The 25180-nt window shown below is 45.7% G+C and overlaps 1 protein-coding gene across 6 annotated transcripts in view; it reads right to left on the bottom strand.

Moving 5' to 3' along the window:
* Positions 1–14915, bottom strand: part of Slc23a2 (solute carrier family 23 member 2) — a 91704-nt gene extending 76789 nt beyond the window's left edge. For 3 of the 6 annotated variants that reach the window (XR_009587477.1, XM_060371993.1, XM_060371999.1), the window contains exon 1: positions 14008–14118. The gene's annotated coding sequence lies outside the window, so the exon portion shown is untranslated. Of the gene's footprint in view, positions 1–11860; positions 12013–13327; positions 13520–14007; positions 14119–14246 lie in introns of those variants that run through there. The other 3 variants (XM_060371996.1, XM_060371998.1, XM_060371997.1) reach the window with 3 other exon arrangements.
* Positions 14916–25180: the final 10265 nt, after the last annotated feature.

Below are 25180 nucleotides of genomic sequence, written 5' to 3'. Positions count from 1 at the left end.
ATAAATAAAATAAATCTAAAATAAATGTCTTTACATTTCTAAATTCAAGGTGGCAGCTGGTTTTTCCATGTATATTTTGGTAGACAATTAATTTGAAATCTAAAATGTACTTTCATGGTCTGAAACAGTTTTCCTCATCCTTTAAAAAAACAAAAACAAAAAAGTCTGGCCTGGTGTCACACACCTTTGGTCCCAGCACTCAGAGGCCGAGGTTGGTGGATCACTGTGAATTCAAGGCCAGTCGATCTACAAAGCAAGTACAGGACAGACAGGGCTAAACAGAGAAACCCTGTCCCAAAAAACAAACAAACAAAACAAAACAAACAAGGTTTTTTGAGGGGAGGAGTTGTTTGTTTGTTTTGAAACAGGATTAAAGATCCACCTGCCTCCCCAAAGCTACCAAACCTTGCTAAACTTTACTATTTGAAAAAAAAAAAAAACATTTCTGCCAGGCAGTGGTGGCATATGCCTTTAATCTCAGCACCCAGGAGAAAGAGGCAGGCAGAGTTCAAGGCTAGCCTGATCCACAGAGCGTTTCAGCACAGCCTGGGCTACACAAAGAAACCTTGTCTGGAGGTGAGGGAGATGGGATAGAAAGAAGGAGAGAGGGGGAGAGAGAGAGGGAGAAGGAAAGACAGACATTTCTAATTTGAAAACTAAACCCAGGAAAAATAGTCTTCAATTAAAACTTATTTCTCAAATGTATAATAGGATTACAAGATGTAGAAACTCAATATTTTATTAAAATAGTAATATGCTTGACATAAAAATTTTTTAAAACCACCAGGAAAAATATACTAAAAAAAACCTTGGAAATGAATATGAAAGTTCATAGTCTTGATGCAGTAGCCCACTCCCAGGTTGCTTAGGCACCTGTGATGTCATTATTGGTCACAGCCAACAGGGGTCCTGCATAAAAGACCCCTGCCTCTTACCTCTCTCTTGCTCTCTCCCCTGTCGGTGCACTCCTCCCCCCGACCTCTACCTCTCTGTCTCTCTCCTCTCCCCATCTCCATCCAATAAACTTTTATATCGTATTTGTTGTATATGTGTGGCATCATTTTTAAATAAATACTAACAGAATAAGCCAAACAAAATATAAATGCAAAACAAAATCATTAAAAGTGCATCAGAAACTAGGGACACAGGGCAACGTGTTGGAGCACCTCCTACCCTTGCACAGGACATGGGTTCAGTTCCCAGCACCCACATAAAAGCCTAGCAGGCACGTGGTCCAGTGTAACCCCACCACAGGATCCATCCCTAGGGCAAGCAGGTAGCAAGACTTCTGGCAAGAAACCCTGCCTCAGTAAATGAAGTGGAGAGCAACAGAGGAAGACATCCAACCACAGACTCAGCACGTGCATGTACATTCACAAACATTTATGCATACACTGCACACATAAATACACATGCAAAGGATAATAAATATTCAAATTAAATGATGCCCCTTTCAAAAATTTAAATAACCAGAAAAATGCACCAAGATTTACATAAAGGTCTAATCCCCATTGTATTCACCACAGCAAGACAAAAGCGGGGGAGAGGGGAGCTCAGAAGCTTGAAGACTCAACAGAAGGATTTTTCATGTAAAATGTGATATATTCCAGACAAATAAGTTGTTAAAGATTAAGTTTTTTTTTTAATAATTTATTTAACTTTATGTGCATCAGTGTGAAAGTGTCAGATCCCTTTGAACTGGAGTTACAAACAGTTGTGAGCTGCCATGAGGGTGCTAGGAATTGAACTCAGGTCCTTTGGAAGAGCAGACAATGCTCTTAACCTCTGAGCCATCTCTCCAGCTCCCAAAGATCAAGTTTTAAAGAAATATTTAGTGGGGGGGCTGGAGATATGGCTCAGAGGTTAAGAGCACTTGCTGTTCTTCCAAAGGTCCTGAGTTCAATTCCCAGCAACCGCATGGTGGCTCACAGCCATCTATAATGTGATCTGGTGCCCTCTTTCTGGCTTACAGGCACACATGCAGGCAGAGTACTACATACTGTATAAATAATAACTAAATAAATCTTTAAAAAAAAAACTTGTCTCAAAAAAATTAAATAAGTAAATAAAATTATTAAAAAAAAAAGAAATGTTTAGTGACTCCGTCACATGGTTTGCTACTCCACTTGTATTTCTTTATTAGAGGGGGGCCCACACCTTGACATGCATGTAGAGGTGAGGAACAACTTCTCCTTCCATCCTGAGGGCCACAGAGGTGGAACTCAGGACATCAGCTTGGTGGCGAGCATCTTTACCCATGGAGCCTAGAGAAGCTTTAAAAGCCCTTCTAATCTGTGTTGAAAGCTGTACATAATGTGTGCATTTATACACATACACAGAATTTTTACTTTCATATATAACAACCCTGAGAATTCAGTGAGTAAAAGCAGTGAGCTTCCTCACCAGAAGCCTCACATTGCATTATCACAAAGCAGGACAAAATCTCACTTCCAGAGAGCTCTCCAGTAATTCTGACCCCAGAATGGCTTCAGTGTTCTCTATGACATTCCTAAAAATAGCTGTAAGCTGCCAGCATATTTTTTCAATCCATTTCTGATTACAAAAAGGGGGAAAGGTAGACAGTCAGATTTCTGAAAAATGATACCCTCCAGGGGCTGCTCCATCTCTGCTCTCTACACAGACCAACAACGACAACTCTACCTACCCTTGAGAGGTCAATTTGCAAAACTATCAGGAGAATTAAGTCTGCAATGTTAGGGGCCACACTAAATTAAGAAATAGCAAACAAGGCAGACATCAAATCCACACAAAGAAAGAGGGCTCTAGAGTTAGTAACGTGTGCTTTCCTCCAATCCTGATGAATTAACTCTGCTAGAGCTATAAAAGTGATACACGTCTGAGTTTTAAAGCACTGGTTCTCAACCGTAGCTACATAATAAAATTGCCTGGAAAAAAAAAAAATCTTTAAAACTCCAATACTCTATGGAATGCTGAAACTACATCTTAGATTCTAGAGTGAGACCAGGTGATTTCAGTTTACTTTTAAGGTGAAACCACTGGTTTCAAGAATCTTTTTTCAAACAGATAATAAATAATCCATAGGGTGACTGGGGGGGGAGGGGGCAGAGATACACCAATGGCAGGAGTCAGCAATTTTTCAGACTTTTTATTTTTGTTTAGCATTTTTTAAAGTAATTTACTTTTATGTATATGAGTGCTCCATCTGCATGTACAATTGCATGCCAGAAAAGGGAATCAGATCACATCATAAACGGCTGCCATAAACGTCATCTGGTTGCTGGGAATTAAACTCAGGACCTCTGCAAGGGCAACCAGTGCACTTAACCACTGAGCCATCTCTCCAGCCCCCTTTAAAATAAATTTTTTTAAGTAATTCTTGATACTACTACTAAATCTGATCTACTAATTCCATGCAATCACTATCAAAATCCCATCTGCCTTTTGGCAAAAGCTAGCAGACGGAGCCCAAAACTCCCATAAAAATAAACAGGTCCAAGAATAGCAAAAGAACAAAACCAGAGGCTTCTTTTTTCCAGCCTCGAGACTGAACAGAATGTAATGGTGATTCAGACAGGGTGGTATAAGGACACACCCACTGTCAGCATAAGGAGGGACAGATAGATAGACAGACAGACAGACAGACAGATGGAATATAAGAGACCCCAGAAATAAATCTTAACATAGTTCAATCGGGGAGAGAGTATAAGACAACCCAAGCTCATGTAGGACTTTCATATGAGATGCACAATGATACAATATTGTTGAAAAGTGGGCCAGTCAAAACCCAATCTGGAAAATGTATTTTAGGAGTTGATGGACACTGAAAGAAATAAAAGTGTGAGATTTCAAATGTGACAAGAAATTTTAAAAAGAGTTGAAAACATTTGGTACATCCACCTAAGTCAGTACTGAGCAAGTAAATTCAACCTGTATTTGACTGTCACGGCTATTATTATAACAGACTCCCTGCCCAGCCCACTGACCAGGCAAAAGCAAAGGGCTTAGAAATTAGAAGAGCTTTCTATTCCCAACCAACTCGCAGCCCTGCAAGAGCACCTACAGTGGGCCCTAGATACAGGTAGTGGGGAAGGAGCACACACATCGCAGTAACTCACAAGGGATTCAGAAAGGACAGTGAGCCTCAGCAGCGAGGTGGGTGACCTAGTTGAAAAGGAGAAGAGGGGAGCCTGTGCTGGGTACGGACTCAGTCTATCTCCACATGGAAATGACACACTTTTGGTTTGGGGGTTTTGTTTTGTTTTGTTTATGGGAAAAAACAAAACCTGTAAAACTTCTCTGAGGAAGAGAACATTTTCAAAGAATGACAGAAAAGGGCAAGAAGATATATACAATATAATGGCATGGAAAGCCCTGGGATGGACCTGAAAGAGAAATACAACTCATCCAATATCTCCTGGGAAGAAATATAAGGTCATCCTCAAACCAACAGGGAGGGTGAACTTGCAGAACTACTGTAGTGACCAGATCCTACCAGCTTTCTTTGAGACACTAGGAGCTCAGGGATGAAGTCACTTGCAGCTGAGCTCCCTAACCTGAGCTCAATCCTAGAACCATGTGAGAGCAGAGAACTGGCAGACATAGCCAGTTCTGCCCAGGGCTGCAGGGCCAGGGCCAGCTCCACAGCAGAGCAGCAGAGGCGCCCGTTATGTTTTGTTTTCAGGTAAGGACCATGTAATTCAAGTTGGCTTTGAACCATATTATCAGGCCTAAGGCTCGGCCGCCCGAGTACTGGAATTACAGGCGTGGGCTATCCTTCCCAGCAAAAATATTTAAATATGGGGCTAGAGAGATGTCTCAATGGCTAAGAGCACTCGCATGTCTTCAAAAGGATCCAGGTTCAATTCCCAGCACCCACATGGCAGTTCCCAACTGTAACCCCAGTTCTAGGGGATCCAACAACCCCCTTCCAGCCTCCACAGGTACTGCATGCATGTGGCACACATTCCTATAGGGAAAATACCCATATGTATAAAATTAAATTTAAAAAATTTAAATAGGGGTTGGGGATTTAGCTCAGTGGTAGAGCGCTTGCCTAGCAAGCGCAAGGCCCTGGGTTCGGTCCTCAGCTCTGGAAAAAAAAAAAAAGACAAAATAACAAAAAGACCAAAAAAAAAAATTTAAATAAGACAATAAACAGTAATCTACTCACCTTGTCATTAAAAGTAAAGAAACTATGCTCTGTTCAGGAAAAGAAGTCAACATTAAAGATGCTTGGGGGTAGGCTTGGGTTCAATACCTAGACATGCACGCACACACGCACGCAGGCGCATTCGCGAGTTGAAAAAACTCCCCAAATTAACTTAAATGCTTACATTTAAACTGTTTTGAAATCCTAGATTGAAAAACACTTGATTGCAAGAGAAGGAAGGAAGGAAGGAAGGAAGGAAGGAAGGAAGGAAGGAAGGAAGGAAGGAAGGAAGGACAGTCACATACTTGAGGCATGTAGCTCAGCCTACCATGAAGTACTCATTTAAAATACAAACAGGGCTGGAGGTATGGCTCAGTGGTTAAGAGTACTGTCTGCCTTCCAAAGGACCTGGGTTCAATTCCCAGCACCCACATGGCAGCTCACAATATCCCAATTCTAAGGGATCTGATACCTTCATACTAATACACATGAAATAAGATTTTTTTAAAAAAATAATTAATAAAAAAACAAACAAACAAAACCTGTGCAAGGTACCCATGCCTGCAATTCTAGCACTCTGAAGAAGCAGCAGACTCAGATGTTATAGATCAATCTCAGCGTCACAGGCTAACTTGGGCTACAGAAGACCCTTTCTCAAAAAAAGAGGTCTGCGGCTGGAGAGGTGGCTTAGAGGTTAAGAGCACTGGCTGTTCTTCCCAACAGTCCTAAGTTCAATTCCCAGCAACAATATGGTGGCTCATAACCATCTGTAGTGAAATCTGGTGCACAGGTACACATGCAGGCAGAATACTGTATAAATAATAAATACATAAATCTTATAGGAAGAAAAGAAAAGGTCTGGTAAGATGGGTTAGCATGTTGTGAAGGCACTTGCCAGCAAGCCTGCCAACCTGAACCTGATCCCTAGGACCCAATGGTGGAAAGCACCAATTCCTTCAAGCTGTCCTCTGGCCACACATACACCTGTGACAAATGTGCATGCACACAGTAATAAATAAGTGCTTAATGACTTTAACAGAGGAGGAAGGCACAGGAAGACATTGCACAGAGGCAGTTAGGCAAAAGAATAGAAAGAGGGATAGAACAGTGCAATTCATGGCAGCTCCAAGTACTTAGAACATGGGATGGTGACAGAAAAAAAATAAACTAGAGGGGAGATAGTCCTTTCCACTCCAACACAAATATCTGATTAATTACAAACTTCAAAAACCAAGAGAAAATATGAGGTAATATTTATGAGATCCTGGGTGCAGAGAAACTATACAAAAGATCTGAAAACAGTTCACGCTGGTTTTTAGATAAAACAAGACTTGAAGGAAAAGTCTCAGACTTGGGCACACTCATACTCCCCCACATCACCTTTTTGTGGAATATACTGTGAAGCTATATCAGAAAAGCTAGAGAGCGAAAGCCAGGTGATGGCCCACACCTTTAATCCCAGCACTTGAGAAGCAGAGGCAAAGTGGATCTCTGTGAGTTCGAGGCCAGCCTGGTCTACAGAGATCTGAGTTCCAGGGCAGCCAGTGCTACACAAAGAAACCCTATCTCAAAACACAAAACAAAAGAAAAGAAAAAAATAATTAATCAATTTTAATTAAGTCAATAAATCATGTATTATTTATTTGAGCAAACAGTTTAAAAACAAAACAGGAGTGGTTTTTGTGTGGGAAGTGTCATGGATAATTCCCATACTAACAAAAGGAGTCCAAGCTGAGGTACATAACAGGCAACCTTAGAATTAAAGAGGCAAGAGAAGATCCCCCCTCCACCCTCCCGGCCCACTCAGTCTTCCAGAATGTACATCTAAACAAGGCCCCCTTTGCAGGCATCTTCTGGTGACCTTCCACCAGGATGGAGTCAAGGGTACGCTGACTTCCTGTATCACACAATTAGCCACTCTCCTCTGTACTGTGTACCTCAGTCCTCTTCACCTTCCTCTCTGCTCACCGGTAGTTTTCTATCAGTGCTGTTCCCCCTCCCCAGCCAAACCCTACCTCCAAGCTCAAGCCCTTGACAAACATCTGAGACCAAAAAGGCACAGCAGGATTACAGTCTAATTTTTGAGTTTTTGGCAACTGACTAGCTATCTAGTGACACTATGACCATGAACAAGTGGCTGAAACCTCCAAACCTAGGCATTGCCTACTTCAAAATGGGAGGTTACCTCCACCGGGCTGTGTCTAAATTACAATAGTGGCACAATTAGTGTTGGGCAGAGCACCCAGCACACACTAGCTACTGGCTTCTCTGCCCTCTTCATACCACCAGGAACAAGATCTGGAAATGAAGTTCTATCATTAGGTACCGAGAGTTCTAAGGGCCCTCTAAGAATTCCAACCTATTAGTTACCTTAGCAATATGAATCAAACTTTATCAGACTCATTCTGCAGGTTTTCACACTAGCACCACTGACCTCAAATGCCCAGAACACCATCCACACCTATTAGCACGAACATCATTCCACTGGCCCCACTTCATGGGCTGGCTGTCTCAGCCTTCCAGGGTCCCCTTTACTGCTTACATGGGTTCCTACGGAGAGGAGAATCTCACTTAGCTGTTTTCACTTTCAATTGCAAAAACGGGAGGATCAAAAATGTAAGATTCACAAGCATATTATAACAACAGCAAAAATGGCCAGGCTAGGGAGACAGCACAAGCAGGTGGTTTCCTGGGGCTGGATGGCCAGTCATCCTAGCCTACCAGGTCAGTTCCAAGTCAGTGTGACCTGGTCCCAGTAAGAAATAAATAGGGGCTGAAGAGATGGCGGGGTAGTTAAGGGCATGGTCTGCTCTTCCAGAAGACAAAGGTTCAATTCTCAGCATTCACATGGCTCCTAACCCCTTCCCCGGCAGAGATGTCTCTAAGAGCAGAAGCGGTCAGGAGAACCTTGGGTCAAAACAGTGCCTATCACGCCCAAACCCAGGGAAGAAACAACTTACACTCCTATCCCACTCTCAGCCAGCAAAACATACTCTCGGGGTGGGGGGGAAGATGGCTCAGTGCTTAAGAGAACTGGCTGTTCTTGCAGAGGACCCAGGTTCAATGTCCTGCACCCACATGGCAGCTCTCAATCATCGGCAACTCCAGTCCCAGGGAATCTGATGCCTTCTTTTGGCCTCCATGAACTCTGCATGTGTAGATATACATCTTGGCAAGACCCCTATCCACCCAAAACAAAAATAAATACAATCTCAAAAAAACTATGTAAAAAGTGTGGGCAATACCTGAGGAACAGCACTCAAGGTTGTCCTGTTTCATACTTGTGTATGGGCAGACGTGCATGCACACACGCACACAGAGGACATACTGCACGGGAGAACAGACAGAAGCCTGGACTCTGAGAGGAAGCTGTGGGTGAGGGGCGTGTTCCTGACCAGGCACTAGGAAAAGTTACTCTCCTTCATGGAGTCAACCTCCCAGGAGGGAGAGAGACTGCCTAGACTAAGAGAGAGAGAATTACATTAAGGGCACTAAGAAGATACCAAGGTTTACATTTGCAGAAAGGAGGCAATCCCACCAGCCTCACAGCCCACTTGGGTGTGACAGGTTGGTGCACAGCTTCACACAACCCACACCTGCCTGGCGGGCACCTTTCATTCCAGGTGTCAGGTGAGAAGCCTGGGTCTTTCCATCTTCCTCCATGACACTCTTCCACCTATACGCCCTCCGTCTCTCTGAATCCAATCACTTCTCACTGTCTCCCCACAGTACATAACCATGCTTTGACCTACCCAGCACCTCAGCACTACCCTACCCACACCCATTCTCAACCAGCAATGGCTAAACTAAGTGCCCTTGTTACGAGTGGACTCAGGGCTAGGAGGGTAGCTCTGTAGTAGAACACGTGTTTAACATGCCAAAGCCATAGGTTCAATCCCCAGCATGAAAATTAAAGATAAACCCATCCATATTCTGTGCTTCATATTCTGTGGAATGAACTGCTTCACTCTCCCAACCAAATCCATACACCAAGGTCCTAACCCATACATACAATGTGCTCAAATTCGGAGGGAAAGCTTTTAGTTGATAATTAAGGTTAAATGGGGTCTTATCATAAAGGAGATTAATCTAATAAGATTATAAGAAAAGGGCTGTTGTGTAACTTAGAGGTACAGTGCACACAGGCCTGGGTTCAATTCTTAGAATTGGAGTGGGAGGAAGAGAGAGAAGACATTGAGAAAAGGTCATGTAAGCACTCAATGAGAAAGTGACTGCCTATAGACAGACAGACAGCACTCAGTTAGCCACAACCCTGACCCTGGACCTCCTGGACTCCAGAACTGTGAGAAATAAATCCTTCCAAACTAAGGCATTTTGTGATAGTAGTGTGAGCACAAGCTCACAGCCCCCCTGTCCTTTCTGCTCCCGTCCCCACACTGCCACATTTCCCACGCCTTGTAAGATTCTTTGGAAATCCTATTTTCTGCCTCCCCCACAAGAGAGTGCCATACTCAGAAACCCAAGTACCATGAAACTATCCATTTGGACAGAAAAATGGATCTACAGCATCTGACCACTGGGAGTGTTGCCCTCAAATAACCTATTGAATATAAGTGACTGAAAGCCCATTTACCTGGGGATCAGCTAAAGGGAAACTTAGAGGGGAGAGTCCTTTAAGCCTAGAACTTTGAGGCCAGCCTGGGCAACCCAGCAAGATTCAACGTCAAGATAAATAGTGAAGGCCCTTGAAAGGTACAAGCTGAAAGCAGGCCTTAATTATCAAGTCGCCAACAACCTAGAACCTGCGACAGGATGGAAATAGCGAAGCCAGGACAATGATAAGAATACCAGAGAGTGCACAAAGGGCTCCTTTAAACCTAGAGGCAGTAATACAGGCTTAACCAGGAGCAAGAATGACAGAATTAAATGAAACCCAGACACCACCCCTCCCACACACCTTCTGAGCAGAGATCAGTAGAGCAGCAGGGTGAAAAAAAAATTAATGAGGGACCAAGAACTCTGGGAAGTAAGACCTGTAAACAGTTGGGGAAGGCTTAAATGAGTAAGCCGGGCAGTGGTGGCACTTGCCTTTAATCCTAGCACTCAAGGCAGAGGCCAGCCTGGGCTACACAGTGAGTTCCAGGACAGCCAAGGATACACAGAGAAACCCTGTCTTGAAAAACATAAAGCATGAAAGTAAGTAAAATAAGGTTTTCAAAGCTTACACTTACATGCTCAAAGTGACGTGTAAAGACAAATTACTAGTGGTGACTTAATTTTCTTAACCAAAATGAGAAAACTCCTTAAACCAGCAGTGGGATCAAATCCAGAACCCCAAATGGAGCCCAGGATTCTTTAGAAACACAGAAAAAGAGCGTGACAACAGCTGACTCGGTACATCCCATAACCAATAAACTAAACCTTAAACCTCTTGTGTACATTAGTTTAATTTAAGAATGGTTTGTTCAGTAGCAGCTGGCACCTAATTAATAGAAGTATGGGTGAGTGGATTGGGGACAGGCTACACAAGCTTACCCTTGGGACAAAAGTTTATTCCCGGGCTGGAGAAATGGCTGGAGAAAGGTCCTGAGTTCAATTCCCAGCAACCACATAGTGGCTTATAACTCATCTAAAGTGAGATCTGGCGCCCTCTTCTGGTGTGCATGTACACATGCAGGCAGAACACTGTATGTGTATGTGTGTGTATATATATATATATATATATATATATATATATATATATATATGGCTTATTCCTAAAATGTTTGGTTGTGGTTTTGTTGTTGTTGTTGTTTGATTATTTTTGTTTTTCTGAGACAGGGTTTCTCATGGAACTTACCACGTAGACCAGGTTGGCCTCAAACTCACGGAGATTCCCCTGCCTCTGCCTCCCTGAGCACTGGGATTAAAGGTGTGCACCACCATCATCCAGCACTTATTCCTAAAATATTAAGTCTACTAGACTGCTATACAAATGAGGCAGGCAACATGGCATAAAAACTACCTAAACAATCCACTAATCAAGGTTTTTTTTTTTTTTCCTTTTTGAGATTGTATTTCTCCTTTCCCTTTCCTCCCTCCCAGCCCTCCCATATATCCCTCCCTGATTTCCTTCAAATCAATGGCTTCTTTCCTCACTAGTTATTATTGCGCACGCACACGCACACGCACGTTCCTACATGCAACCTGTTCAGTTACTTGTGTCTTTTCAGGTCTGACCATTTGGTCCTAGACAATCAACGGGTACACTCTTCCCTGGGGAAGCCCGCCTCCCCCACTCCCAGCTTTCCTCACTGCCTATAGTACATTGTGTAGGTTGAGGCCTTGTGTGCTTTTCCCCATCCACTCTGGCGTGTCCGTTGGTGTCCTCCTTTTCAGCTCACACTTGAACAGTCATATTGGTTCAAATACTTTTTTTCAAAGATTTATTTATTTATTACATATAGTGTCTGCCTGCAGGCCAGCAGAGGGCACCAGAGCTCATTATAGATGGTTGTGAGCCACCATGTGGTTATTGGGAATTGAACTCGGGACCTCTGGAAGAGCAGCCAGTGCTCTTAACCTCTTAGCAAATCATTTCTCCAACCCCATCATGTACTTTTTTAATGTGGGTGATATCTCTGAGCGTGTTTGCATGTGTGTGCAATGTTCATACCAGAGGCCAGAAGAGGGCACTAGATCCCCTGGGACTGGCATTAAAGATGACTGTGAGACACGTGGGCTCTGGGACGCAAACCCAGATCCTGTAAAAAAGAGCAGTGATCTTACCTGCTGTGCCATCTCTCCGGCCCTCTAGTTAACTACTTCCATAAGCATTTTTTTTACTTTCTTGCTGAACATGGTGGAAGACACCTTTAGTCCCTGTGCTGGGATGTGGCAATCTCTGAGTCCCAGGCCAGCCGAGGCTACATAGCAAGATCCTGTCTCAAAATAAGCAAATAAGTAAATAACTACATGCTCTGTGTTGTTCTACAAGGCTGGGTCTGGCCTTTCATCCCGTGCAGGCTTAGACCTCGTCGGCTTCCCATCTCCACCAGCTTGGCTGAGTTGCTGAGATTACATACACATTTACATCACACACCCAGCTTAATCGTTTTCAGCAGAGGTTTAATCTCAGCAGAATGTGCCTCGGTCAGAAAACTAAGAACGAGACAATTGTCTGGAACAAGGAGGGGTCACAACTTTAATCTGGGACTTAGAAGCTCTTAGGTGAGTTTGAGGCCAGCCTGGAGCAAGTTTCAGGTCAGCTAGGCCAAAAAGAAAAAAAAAAAAACAAAACAACAACAAAAAAAAAAAACGCCACTACAAGCACCCATTTTCTTTCATTCTTTCTTTTTTTTTGGGGGGGGGTGGTGGTAAGACAGGGTTTCTCTCTGTAGCTCTGGCTGTCCTGGAACTCACTTGGTATACCAGGCTGGCCTTGAACTCAAGAGATCCACCTGCCTCTGCCTCCAGAGTGCAGACACCGCCAGGAAAGCAACTACTCCCTTACAAAAAATTACCTCCCTGAATAAGAAAAAGGGGGTGGGGTGGGGGTTGGAAGGCCCTGGTATAAAATGGAAGAACCAGTTAACAGTTAAGCAAAGGCTGCTGTCTAGAAGGCAGACACCTCACGTCTCAGTGTCTCGGGTCTCCTTATAACTAGCAGGTGTGTCTTGAGAGCTAACCCACCGCTCAGCCTCAAGTGCCCAAAGCTATTAACTTCTGAATGAGTTAAGCGTAAAGAGTTCTGCATTCCAAAGTGACCCTGATAAGTCAACTATAACCCAGTACAGAATCATGAACTTCTGAGAGGTAAAGGCCTCTCATAAACTTCACCTGAGTCAACACCTTAAAGGAACAGGCCGGCAAAGTCACACGTTAAGATGAGAGGCAGATGCACAGAAATGGAACAGGTGAGGCCTGAGCCCAAGAGCACTCAGATACAAAACAGAGAGAGGCTTTAGCCACCTTGGTTCTAGTCTAGCCTTTAGAAAGGAGGAAACTGCCTGAGGGAAGTCACATGGCCAGTTAATGACAGCTCAAGCCAGGTTGTCTCAGGACTCACTCAACTCACAGATCCTCACACTCCTCTGGCCGCCTTCGCCTAGAGGACCCAAACGTCAAAAGAGACAGCATCTTCCTCGTCCCGTCTCCCAGCGCTGCCAAAATCAGACTAACAACTCCTGCCACTGCCACAGCCCCAGGAAGCCTCAAAAAGGTAACTTTCTTCCCGCGGCACTCGCCCTCACTTACCCTTGGCGCTGACAATCAGCAGTTCCCCATCAGACCCGCTGGAAGACCCTCAACCCTGAATGAGGGCCGAGTTCCCACAGGCTACCCTCTAACGGGACGTCTCCGGCCAAACGGCGGAGACAATTCTTCCCCTTCAAGTTATCACACTCCAATGTCAATTTCTCCGTCAAGAGCGAAGGCGACGGGGCGACCCGGGCCCCCCGGGGGGCAGGCCAGCGGGAAAGGTCGCGGGGCTGGAGCCGCAGCATCTAAAATTACTCGGTGTCGCCTCCGCGGAGGGGAAAGGACGCCAGCCTGGAGACCGCACCACCATCCCCCGCCCCTCGGAATGACCCCGAGTCCCCGGGCGCGGGGATGCGGGACGCGGCACCTGGGGAGGGGCGCGCGGCAAGCCACACAGCAGCCCGAGCCCACGGCCGCCGTCCCGGGGGCGGCCGGCGCGGCGGCCGGCGAGCGCCGGGGACGCTCGGCCTGACGCGGCCGGCGGGGCGGCGGGGCGGCGGGGCGGCCGGGCCGCGCGAGCCGGCGTGGGGCGCAGGCCGCGCCGCGGGTGGCTGACAGCGCGCGGGGGCTGCGCGGGCCGGCCTCGTGGGCGCGGCGGGCGGCCCGGGCCGCCGGCAGGTGCGGCCGCCGGGCCGGCGCGGGGCGCGGGGCGTGGGGCGCGGCGGCCCGGCTCTCACCTGCCTGCAGCTCGCCGGGCTCGCGTCCCGCCGATCGCGCCGCTCGCGCCGCTCGCGCCGCAGTGCCCGCCGCCGCCTCGGGTCCCTGCGGCAGCCGCCTGCAAAATGGCGCCGCGGAGGGGCGGGCCGGGGGCGGGAGCCGCGCAGCCGCCCGCCCCGCGCGCCGGCCCCTCCCCGCCCGACCCCCGGCTCCGCCCGCGCGCCCCGGGGCGCCGAGCCGCGGACCCTTCCCCGCACACCTGCTCGCGGCCCGCCGGGGGGCCTGGGCCCGCGCTGCCCCGCACAGCCTCCTTCCCACCCGGCGGGACTCCGAGCCCGGCCGCGGCCGCGGGGTGACAGCGAGCGGGGTGCGGTGCACTGGGCCCAGCGGGGTTACGCGCTTTAAAGCAGTTCGCGGGTCGTCCGCTTGGGCCGTCTGCCCCCGAACCCACTGGGGAGAGGTCCTCCGAGCCTGTGCCGACGCGGGAGAGGGCGCCGGGCTGCGTGTCTCTGGGGCTGCGTTCCGGGAGAGCGGGTCTGGGGGTGGGAGGGGCAGCCCGCGAGGCTGGATTCTCTCAAGTGCCCCCGGGGGACGCCTGCTGGATGGGCGCTCGCTGTGGAGTCCAAAGGCCGCGTGTCGATAAACCCGTAGCGCGTAGGCCGGGCAGTCTTGCCCAGAGGGTCATGAAGACTCGCTGACTGGGTACCAGACCCAGAGGTGCTGAAACTGGAGACTGGAAGCGTGGCTTCAGAGTCTGCGTTTCCAGTACGTCTCCAGGTGATGGTGCGGGCGGTGATCGAAAGATACTAACTTGTAAGGCACTGCAGAAACTATGTCCTTTCCTCCACCAAAACAGACAAACAAAACCCCTAATAATCAGCTCTTTCTTCTGTCTTCCATCTTGAAGCCACTGTCTCGGTTGTTTTACTGACCAAACCCTTACCAGGCAACTCCTGAGAGTCTTAAAGAACGGTGGGTCGCGGTCTGACCTCACCTGAAAAAGGAGCAGATTTTATTCCTGAATTGTTTATGCTTGGCAGTCTTGAGGACTGGCGGCACACTGATGGGGGGGGGGGGGCACACCGGAACCGGCGAGGACGGGCATTTTTATAAAGTAGGCTAGTGCGCACGAGCCGAGTCTTCGAGAATCAATATGTAATTCTCTAGATCGTCTCACGCCAAAATAAAACCAGTGAGGCTTGGTGGTGCGCACCTGTAGTCCCAGCATTTTGCAGGCAGAGGTAGGAAGAATAGGAATTTGAAGCCAGCCTGGGCTACTTAGACCCCTGTTTAAAAAAAAAACTAAAAGGCAGTAAGTTGAATTGTAAATCCAGGAACTCTGGAAGACCAATTGAGTGTTTTATCTTCACTGAAGCGGAAGAAAATGAAAGATAATTCTGGGACCAGCACCAGAGAAACACACAGGTACTCTTTCTATGCCAGAGTTTCCAGCCACCCTTAAAACATAATGATATTGTATGCTCAGCTTAGCAAACAGTGTGGAACCTTCTGGAACAGAACCCCTGATCTCTTCCGTTTCTCCCTTTTCTCATTTTTATTTCATTGATTTTTTTTTTCATTTTCATTGTCCTCCTCTCCCTAACTCTCCGTTTACAGTTTTTCCTCTATCCTAAAACACCTCACCCCCAGCCCCCCCTCGCCCCCGCCTGCCTTCCTGCCTCTTCCCCCACCCTCAGCACTCAGTACTTAAGCACCATCAGTCTCCCACTTTCTCAGACGTCATCTGTGACCTTCTAAGTACCAAATCCTTTTGCCTGTTTACAGTCCTTTTTTTTTCCCCTGGCTTAGTAACATTCCATTGACTAAAGCCTCCTGGAATGGTTTTTTTATGTGATAAAGCCACCCAGCCTCTCTAACTGCCCCACACTTCCCCTCTGCCCAAGTCAGTGATGCTCAGGCATGGGGCTCTAGAGCCCTTGAGTCCCTTGATGTCCCTTTGCTCCCCAGTCTTTCCCCCTGCCCTCTGCTTCTCACAGTCCTCTTCTTCCATTACCTCTCTTTCCAGGCCAGTCATTTCTCAAGTTTTAGACATTTTTGACTGACATCACCAGACAACTTCCCAAATGTTCTCCAGAACTATAAATAAATAGACTGCCTGTAACAACAGGGTCTATGTATGCAGAGTCAAACAATTGCGGAACAAAACTTCCCAAGCTTTGGAGTGATTCCTGATTTGATAGTGCCAGGACAATAAAGTGATTATTCAGGGCACATCTGTACTGAACATATACAGACTTTTCTTTCCCTTTTTTTCCCCTTTCCCTCCTACACAGTACACAATTATTTACATGGCATTTGCATTGCAAATTACAATAGACTACAGAAGTTTCTATAGGTTACAGGCAAACAGTATGACATTGTACATAAAGACTTGAGTATCTGAGGCTTTTAGTACCTCAGGGTCTTGACTAATCAGTCCCCTGTGTTCAGAGAGATGAGTATGAGTCATCCCTATTACTAGACTCATCATTCTTTCACAAATGTGTTTTCTGTCTGGGTTCTCATTTTGCCATCAAAAAAATCTGAAGTTGTCTTTGACTCCGTGTCCACTCAGTTACCTGCAGTCATCTTGAACAAGGGAAGTACTCTATGGCAGCAGATACAGACTCTCACTTGCTCTAGCTCTCCAGCCTCCTAAGAGTTGCCTCCTACAGCCATCTTCGTTATCATCTCAGAACACAGCTGACCATTTGACATCCTTTCTGAGAATTCATCAGGGCCCCTTAGTCTAAATAATGACCCAGCAAAAATAAACAGAATCTAGTCCCTCCCAAAGCATAACATTCAAGACCCTTGACTTTCTAATCTCGTGCTTTTTTTTTTTTTTTTTTTTCCCCTTTCTGGATTTTACTGCTAGCAGACTGGAGTTGATGTCAAGGGCCACCCTGACTTCAGCCTTTCCTAGCTATAATGAGGACTGAATGCAGTAATGAATACAAAATGTTTACTCAATACTGCAACACGGTTGGTTACATATGAGCATTTTTATCATCATCATCATTAATTCAAAAATGATACTAGGATTTCCCTTTTCACTTCCTTTCTCTTTTATTTTCCTTTCTTAGTACAAGAATTGCAAGCAATACTGGACCCCAACCTCATTAACTTCTCCAAACTCAAATCTACAGAATCTATGAAGAATGTTTTTAAGACCTGGTTAATTTGATTGAAATTTCCCTCAGACACAGGCATGGGGTTTTCTGTTTGTTTGTTTGTTTGTTTGTTTGTTTGGTTGGTTGGTTGGTTGGTTTGGTTTGGTTTTTTGAGAGAGGGTTTCTCTGTGTAGCCTTGGCTGTCCTGGACTTTGTAGACCAGGCTGGCCTTGATCTCACAGAGATCCACCTACCTCTGCCTCCCTGAATGCTGGGATTAAAGGTGTGTGCCACCGGCTCAGGCTGTTATTTTTTAGAAGTAATTTAGCTTGTAGCTAGTCCATCTTCTTCCTACATACTTTTCAATATTATTTCTAACATTTCTCTGGCATTTAGATAAAACAAACTGTTTCTGGAAAAGGCCAAAGAGGAAGATATCTGCTTTATATTTTGTGCATCAAGGGCCAAAAACAAATAATCATAGTTTTGGGAGTTAGTTTTGTTTTTTAATGAAACTCAAAATACAATCAAAATAATTAAGTATAATAAGTATATTCTCGTTCTTTGGGGAGGCAAGGTATGGAACCCGGGTCCATGTATATGCTAGGTAAGTGCTCTACTGCTGAAGTACAGCCTGAACTCCAGAGTGCAGTATTTTGGTAAGATTTTAGTTTGGGATTCACCTATTCAAAAACATTCTTAGCTCATACAAAAGCAAACAGTTGACACCCCCACCCCCATTTGCTGGGCCCTCATCTCGGCCATAATTCTGACTTTGAGTTATCTCTTCAGGACAATTCAGGGACAATGTTTTTAATTTTGCAGAGATAACAGTGAGCAACAGGAGAAAGGTCCCTTCACCTAAAGCTGGGCAAGTGCTTGAGAGAGACCCAAGAGCTCACCACTCGCTGTGGCTTCCTGCCAGAAAGGCTCCATCAACAGTCTGGGGCAGCTCTGGGAGACCCTGCCTAAAATGACTGCTTCCTGACTTTTGTCTCTTTTTGTTGTTGCTGTTTGTTTGTTTGTTTGTTTGTTTTCAGACAAGGTCTCATTGCATAACTCCGACTGGCTTAAACTGAGCTGTGTAGACCAGGCTGGCCTCCAATTCCCAAAGACCTAATTAACTGTCTTTGCCTTCTAAATGAAGACAGTGACTGGTTTTTTTGTTTTGTTTTGTTTTGTCTTGTCTTGTCTTGTTTCCAAGTTCAATGTTATTCATTGTTGCAGAATTTCAATTAACAAACAAAGTAAAAAGTTGAAAACAAGCCTGTAATCTCAAAATTCAGAGGGCTGAGGCAAGATGAAGAGTCAGACCCCAGCCTGGGCTACATAGCAATCTACATGTCTCTGGGCTGAAAAGTGGCCAATAGGACTGTGATCCCGTAAGAATTCTGGGTGTCACAGAGTCCTCTCCCTGCCTATCTCATGCTTTCTTGTCTTATGTTGGTGTACAATTCACATAGCATAATATTCTCCGTCTAAAATACAATTCAGTGATGCAGCAGTTACTACTTCATTTTGGAGCATTTTGAGGCCTATAGTTTCATCCCCCTCCTCATCCTTTAGCCCTGATAGTCACATGATCTACACTCTCCTTAGATATGTCTATCGTAGACATAGAATAGACTCATCATATATAATTTGTTTTAAGTTCAAAGGAGTTGTGGCTGATGTTGTTTGTTTGAGACAGGGTCTCGCTGCGTAGCTCTCAGTGGCATGGAACTTGCTAGATTGGCTGGCTCTGAAGTCAGAGATCCACCTGCTTCTGCTACTGATTTTGGGGGCTACAGCTTGCACAACCCTGCCTTGCCCTTTGACCATTGCTAGCAATTCTGACTATCTTCAAGTTCACTCTTGTTTTGCAGCTATCATCCCATCCATCTGCAGGATTTTCATCTACAGATTGAAACTCTATACAATTTAAATGCCAAGTGCCTCTCCCCCTTTCCCCATTTCCTGTTTACTACAGTTCTACTTTCTTCATGAATTTATCTACTCTAGGTGTCTTGTAAGTGGAATCAGATAATTCTGGTCTTTCTTTTCTAACATTTTTTTTACCTAGGATAATATTTTGAAGAATCATCTCTGTTTTAACATATATCAGAATCTTATTTAAAGGCTGAGAGTTCAGGGGAGGTTGGTTTTTGGTTTTGTTTTGTCTGTTCTTGAATTTGGAGCAATCCCTTGCCTCCGTCTTCTAAGTGCTGGGATAACAAGTATGTGCCAACACAACCTTTTCCTTCATTCTGTTTTAAAGCATATAATATATATATTTTTTACACTAATATATATATATTACACTGTATTGTTGTGAGCCATGAAATAAATGGCATCTCACACCTGGTTGCCCATCAGGAGGACACAGTTGTGTGTGCCAGAAGCCCATGCCCTCAGAGTGCCCGACGTAACTAGGGTAGTGGATGAGATATCTGCATGAAAGCCAACTGTGCACATACAAAGAAGATAAAATGTGGATCAGAGAGATGAATGTATAGGTGGGAAATTATCTAGGCAGGTAAGGAGCCAGCCTCAGGGCAGGCAGAGAAGAGCTGACCTAGAGGAGCAGTAGTTGGTCACTGATCTTTGAGGACTGATGGCCCTCTCCCCCAAGCAGGAACAAAAATGTAGTCATTAATATTTTCATCTACAGATGGACAGAGATTAATTGCATCATTACTGGTGGAGGAAAAGGGAAATGGACTCGCTTATTAGAATGTGATTTGGCGATGTCTATCAAAGTCTAACTCAGAGCATTAGTTTTAAGGCTCTTTCCACACACTAGCACTCACTAATGGGCACAGGATTTCTGTGTCAGAAAGCTTAAGGCCTAGCCTACTTCCCTTTGGTCTCTTCCACACCTTCTCTCCTTCCTGGTGATGGCCACTGTGGCTCAGAGTCAGCCACAAAGATCTGAGCTAAAGCAAAGAGGTGTGTCTCGTGAGTTCCCCAATCAATCCTGCAGTCCTTGCTCCTTTATTTCTTCACAAAAGACCCTTTTTATCTGCAAATGACTTCCAGTTCCCTACCTAAGCACCTCCGCCACTCCTACTCCAGGCAAGGAACAGTGTTTCTGGCTTTCTGCTGATAGATCGTAAGAGATGTGCTCCCTCACCTGAATACACACACTTACCCACAAATCCACTTCCCGCTGAAGGTCCCTTTGACTAAGCTGCCTCAGGAGGCTCTTGTAGCCCAAGTTCTGTACCCCGAGTTCCTGCAATAAACTCCTTGCTCAGCCCAGCTTCCAGAGCGTGTCACCATGTGCAGCTCCATCCTCTCATTACCCACTGGCAATCTGGCTCCTGTCCCTGCTTCTCCTCTGAAACTGCACAAGCAAATTAGCCACGTTCCCCAAATTACACAATGTGGGGTTCTTTACTGGAACTGTCTGGAGGCATTTGGCACAGTGGACTCTGTGTCCTGTCAGGAAGCTCACGTCCTCATTTGGCTTTGCAGCTGCGCTTCCACTGCCTCGCCTACTTCACCATGTTTCTGCGGATTTCTCCCCCAGTCTCTTATTCCTCTGGCACTGTCTAACACCAAGAAACTGTATCTGGGTCCCATCTTCAAAACCCTTTTTAACCAAGCATGGAGGTACATTCGTTTAATCCCAGCATTCAGGAGGCAGAGGCAGATGGAGCTCGACGAGCTCACAGCCAACCTGGCGTGGTGCATTCTGGGACAAACAGGGATTCCAGGGATACATAGAGAGACCTGGCCTCACACAAAAAGTAAATAAATAAGTAAAAACTTGTTGTCAGTTTTCTTTGTCTTTGCTGTCCAGCCCACTTGAACTCCCCTCTTTTTATTTTTTTAAAAACATTGTGTGGGGAGGCACATAAGACGGGCTTATTCGTTCAGGTCGGAGGATGTAGAGGAATTTTAGATCGGCCTATGGCTGCTCTGGCAAGAGACCACATCCAAAGACCTTCTAGGTCTGTGTGATCTGGCTGGAATACAGTCACAGCTTTAATCCTTGGAGACAGACCGAAGCAAATCTCAAGGCCAGCCTGGTATAGAACCAGTTTCAGGTAAAGGAAAGCTTAGGGCCAGGTATGGTGGTAGACACCTTTAATCCCAACAGTCAGGAGACAGGGGCAGGCTGAGCTCTGAGTCCAGTCAGTGCAGTTCAGGCAGTTGAGCTGAGTCAGAGCTGAGATTCAGTGCAGTGGGGTTGAGTCGGTAGCAGTTCTGTTGGTGGAATTCAGGGGTAGTTTTTACCAGGAAAGTTTTACAGAGACAGGTTGCAAAAAAAATAAACGAGACACAGGCAAAGACTGAAGGAGCCAGAGAATGAGAAGGAGCCAGAAGATTAGAACAGATTGCTAGAGTTAGTGTGAAGCCAAGCAGAGCTATTCAGTGAGAAACTAAGAGAAGCCAGATTGAATCAATCAGCTTGGAGAGGCATTTGAGCCAGAACAGCTGAGTTGAACCAGCCAGCCAGAGTTCTGAAAGAACTAGAAAGAGTGAGCTTATTCAGCATTAAGTCTCAGAGACTGAAAACACTGTAGGCCTAGATGGGATTGTATGAAAGTTAGAAGCTTTCAGTGCTAGGCCTAGGTTAGCAGTAAGCAAGGACAATTACTTCAGGCAAATAAAAGATACTTTTACAAGAGATCTTGATGGGCCCCACTTCTCTGGAGTGTTTTCTTTTATTACATCTCACTTTAGCCCCTCCTGGAAACATGCCAAGTCTCCAAGTTAACATAAGTGAATTCTCTCTACACTTAGCATTTAGAATGAAATCATACTGACCAATGAATGCATCATTTTCTATGTCTCTCTCACAGATCTTGTCTGTCCCCCAGGCAGATAAACTTCTGCATGCCCATTCTTCAAACAGAGCCCACCACACAGCACTCCCGTGTACAAGTGCTTGCTTGAGCTGTTCTTTGAACAGCCCGCTGAAGGTGAGCTACAAGGAAGACAGGGGTCAACCTCTTTGGCTCCTGGAGACCTGGAAACCGTGTTGGACAAGTTCACCAAAGAAACCGAATCATTAAGACACAAAGAGATACAGACATCTAAGAGGGCATGCTGCCAGCTCAGAAAAGCTGGTGGGTAACAGCCTGGGGAGGCTGATGTCTGAGAGCAGCAGCAGATGACCATCCCAAGCAAAGTCTCTGCCTCAGACTCTTCTTTCTACCTGTGTAGATTTGATGGTGCCCACCCACTTGACAGAGGTCAGGTTTCTTGGCTGAGCCAATGATATAAACTCTAATCTCTTCTGCAAACAAGTTCACAGACTTAGCCGCACCCAGAAATAGGGTTTTAATACTATCTGACCATCTCTTGTCCCAGACAAGTTGATAAAATTAACCACACAGAAGCCTGGGGGAGAAAAAACAAACAGGCTAGATGCAAAACAGAAAATGTCTCCAATGCTGAGGTAAAGAAAGACTTTATAAAGTTGTCAAGGGGACTATCAGGAAGGGAAAGCGAGAGGAAGAAGCAGGTAGGAGGTAATGGCACATGTGTACAGCATTCCTTATGTGACACTGTATCCTGAGCATTGAATACATACAGTGAATCATTCAAAAATCAAAGGTTGATAACCAGATGTGGGTTGGGAAACTTGGCTTTAGTCCATAGGGGAATTCTTTGAACCTAGAGCTCCTTTAACACACTCAGCCTTGAGAAGGGTTAAAAATTAAAAAAAAAAAAAAAAAATCCCATCAGTAGTATAAAATTCTACCTAGAATTTTGCAGTAGAACAAAGGGGGAAAATAGCAGAACTAAGGTGTTGGAGTTCCAAATGTTGTCACTCTGTGGTTGATAGTGACTAAGCAGAAGCAGGTAGGGGTCTTCTGAGGAGCTTGCCGTGTGTTGATCTGAGGGCTAGACACTGAGATTTCATGATGCCACAGGATTACATGCATCCTTCTGCATATATACTGCAAAAATCATTAAACATGGCAGTTAAACTTAGCAAGAAGAATTCCTCTTGGCAGATCTACATCTGTGTAAAGCAGCATAATCCACCTCTAAGAACAAGACCTCGGAAAGAGGGTCAGACCCAAGGGGGTGAAGCTATCGGAATGTATGCCTTAGGAAGGAAAAGACTGTAGGTAGGCTGAAAAGGTGTGTTTGTTTTTAAAGCACTGAGATCTGAGACCTGCTACTTTTTTTTTTCAAGCTGTATTTATTTAGTATTTATACAGTATTCTGCCTGCATGTCAGAAGATGGCAACAGATGTTATTACAAATGGAAGGTTGTTCTGTCTAGCCTTGGCTGTCCTGAAACTCACTGTGTAGACCAGGCTGGCCTCGAACTCAGAGATCTACCTGCCTCTGCCTCCTGAGTGCTGGGATAAAGGTCCGTGCCATCACCACCTGGCAGACCTTGTACATTTTAAGCAGTCTACCCTTGAGCTAAACCCCGCTCCTCCTTGGCTACGCGCTGCCTGACAGGCACTGTTTTCGGACACCTGATATTCACCTGCACCCGGGAGCCACCACTGAGAAAAGAGAAAGTCGTGCTTGGCTGGCTTCTGGTTACAAGAAATAGAATAAGCAAACACGGAGCTGGAGATGGCCCCGCAGTTAGGTCAAGCACTGCCTGCTCTTCCAAAGGACCAGGGTTTGATTCCCAGGAACTCCAGTTCCAGGGGAGTTTGACATCCTCTGCTCGCCTCTGAGAGCACCGGGCACGGGCGTGGTGGTGCACATTCATATATGTTGGCAAAGCACTCGTGCACTCAAAAATAAAAGTAAACAAATCCCAAAAAATAAAGACACAAGCATGGTCATATTACATGTTAAGATCACTGTCTCCTCTGGAAGGCGGTGCTGGGCTTGGACCAAAAGCAGTAACAGTGAAGAGAGTGGGCAGATGCAAAATACGCTGAGGTTCCCAGAATGCTGAGGAGAAGGTTAGGAAGCAAGGGTCGCTTTGGGGCTTGGGGCATGGACAGATAGGGGGGTAGGAGGTGGGACGGCGGACAAGCTAGAAGGCTTCCATCTGCGAAATCCCCAAAGGGACCATCAGGTGGGTCAGCAGCTGGCTCTCTGCACTCATTCGTGTGGATGGGGGGGAGGCACAGGAGTCACCAGGGAGGTGTGATTTCACCCAAGGATTCAATAGGCTCGTGTAGGAAAAGAGGGAAAATAGGAAAGGCCCTAGCAAGACAAGGAACGCCACAGATCCTTGTTACCATGACTGACGGGGACTCTGTCGCAAACACACACTGTGGAAGTTAATGCTCAGCCCAGGGGCAGTAAAGAGTAATCACGTACAAAAATGGATCCATTGCCCAGCAACAGAATACGGTCTGAAAGAAGTTAAATGATTTTCTCTCCTTTTTAAAACTTAGGTATAGGGGCTAGAAAGACGGCTTTTCCAGAAGACCCAAGTTCAGTTCCCAGCACCCACACTGGTACTTCACAACCATCTGTAATTCCAAGGCTTTTGGTACCTTTATGAGAACCTAAATTCATTTGGCATGCACTCAGAAATGCATACAAACACAGAGATAAAAAGTTGGTTTGGTTTGGGTTGGTTTGGTTTGGTTTGGTTTGGTTTGGTTTGGTGGGGGGGGGTTGTTTGGTTGGTTGGTTGGTTGGTTTGGGTTTCAGTTTTGGATTTTTGGTTTTCTAAGACCAGGTTTCTCTGTGTATCAAACTTGGAGATCTGCCTGCCTCTGCCTCCCAAGTGCTGGGATTAAAGGTGTGTCACCAACACCTGGATAATAAAAAGGTTTTTTTTAATCTTATAAAATAATTAAGCCTAGCTATAACATATGTAAAGTTCACTGAATAGTGGGTTGTCTGAACTTTCACAGACATGCACATCTCTGAACAACTACCCAGATCAGGTTATACAATATTCAGAGTCCTCAAAATTCTCCCCTGGATACTCTCCCAGCCATTACCCACTTCTCCCAGGGAATCATCATTGGTCTGTCACTGCTGGTTGGATTTGTCCATTTTTTGTACTTTGTCTAAGCAAAATCATGCGGCCATGTTCTTCTGTGTCCACCAGCATTTTGTTTGTGTTTATCTCCATTGTTACAAGTGGTCTGGGTTCCTGGTTTTGCACAGCACAGCTGCACAAAGTCTCATTACACAGAAAGACAACCAC

Source organism: Meriones unguiculatus, chromosome 18 (genome assembly GCF_030254825.1).
Source record: "Meriones unguiculatus strain TT.TT164.6M chromosome 18, Bangor_MerUng_6.1, whole genome shotgun sequence".
NCBI classification, from domain to species: Eukaryota; Metazoa; Chordata; class Mammalia; order Rodentia; family Muridae; genus Meriones; species Meriones unguiculatus.
Note: the sequence above shows the minus strand (reverse complement) of the source record. Positions and strands in the feature narration are given on the sequence as shown.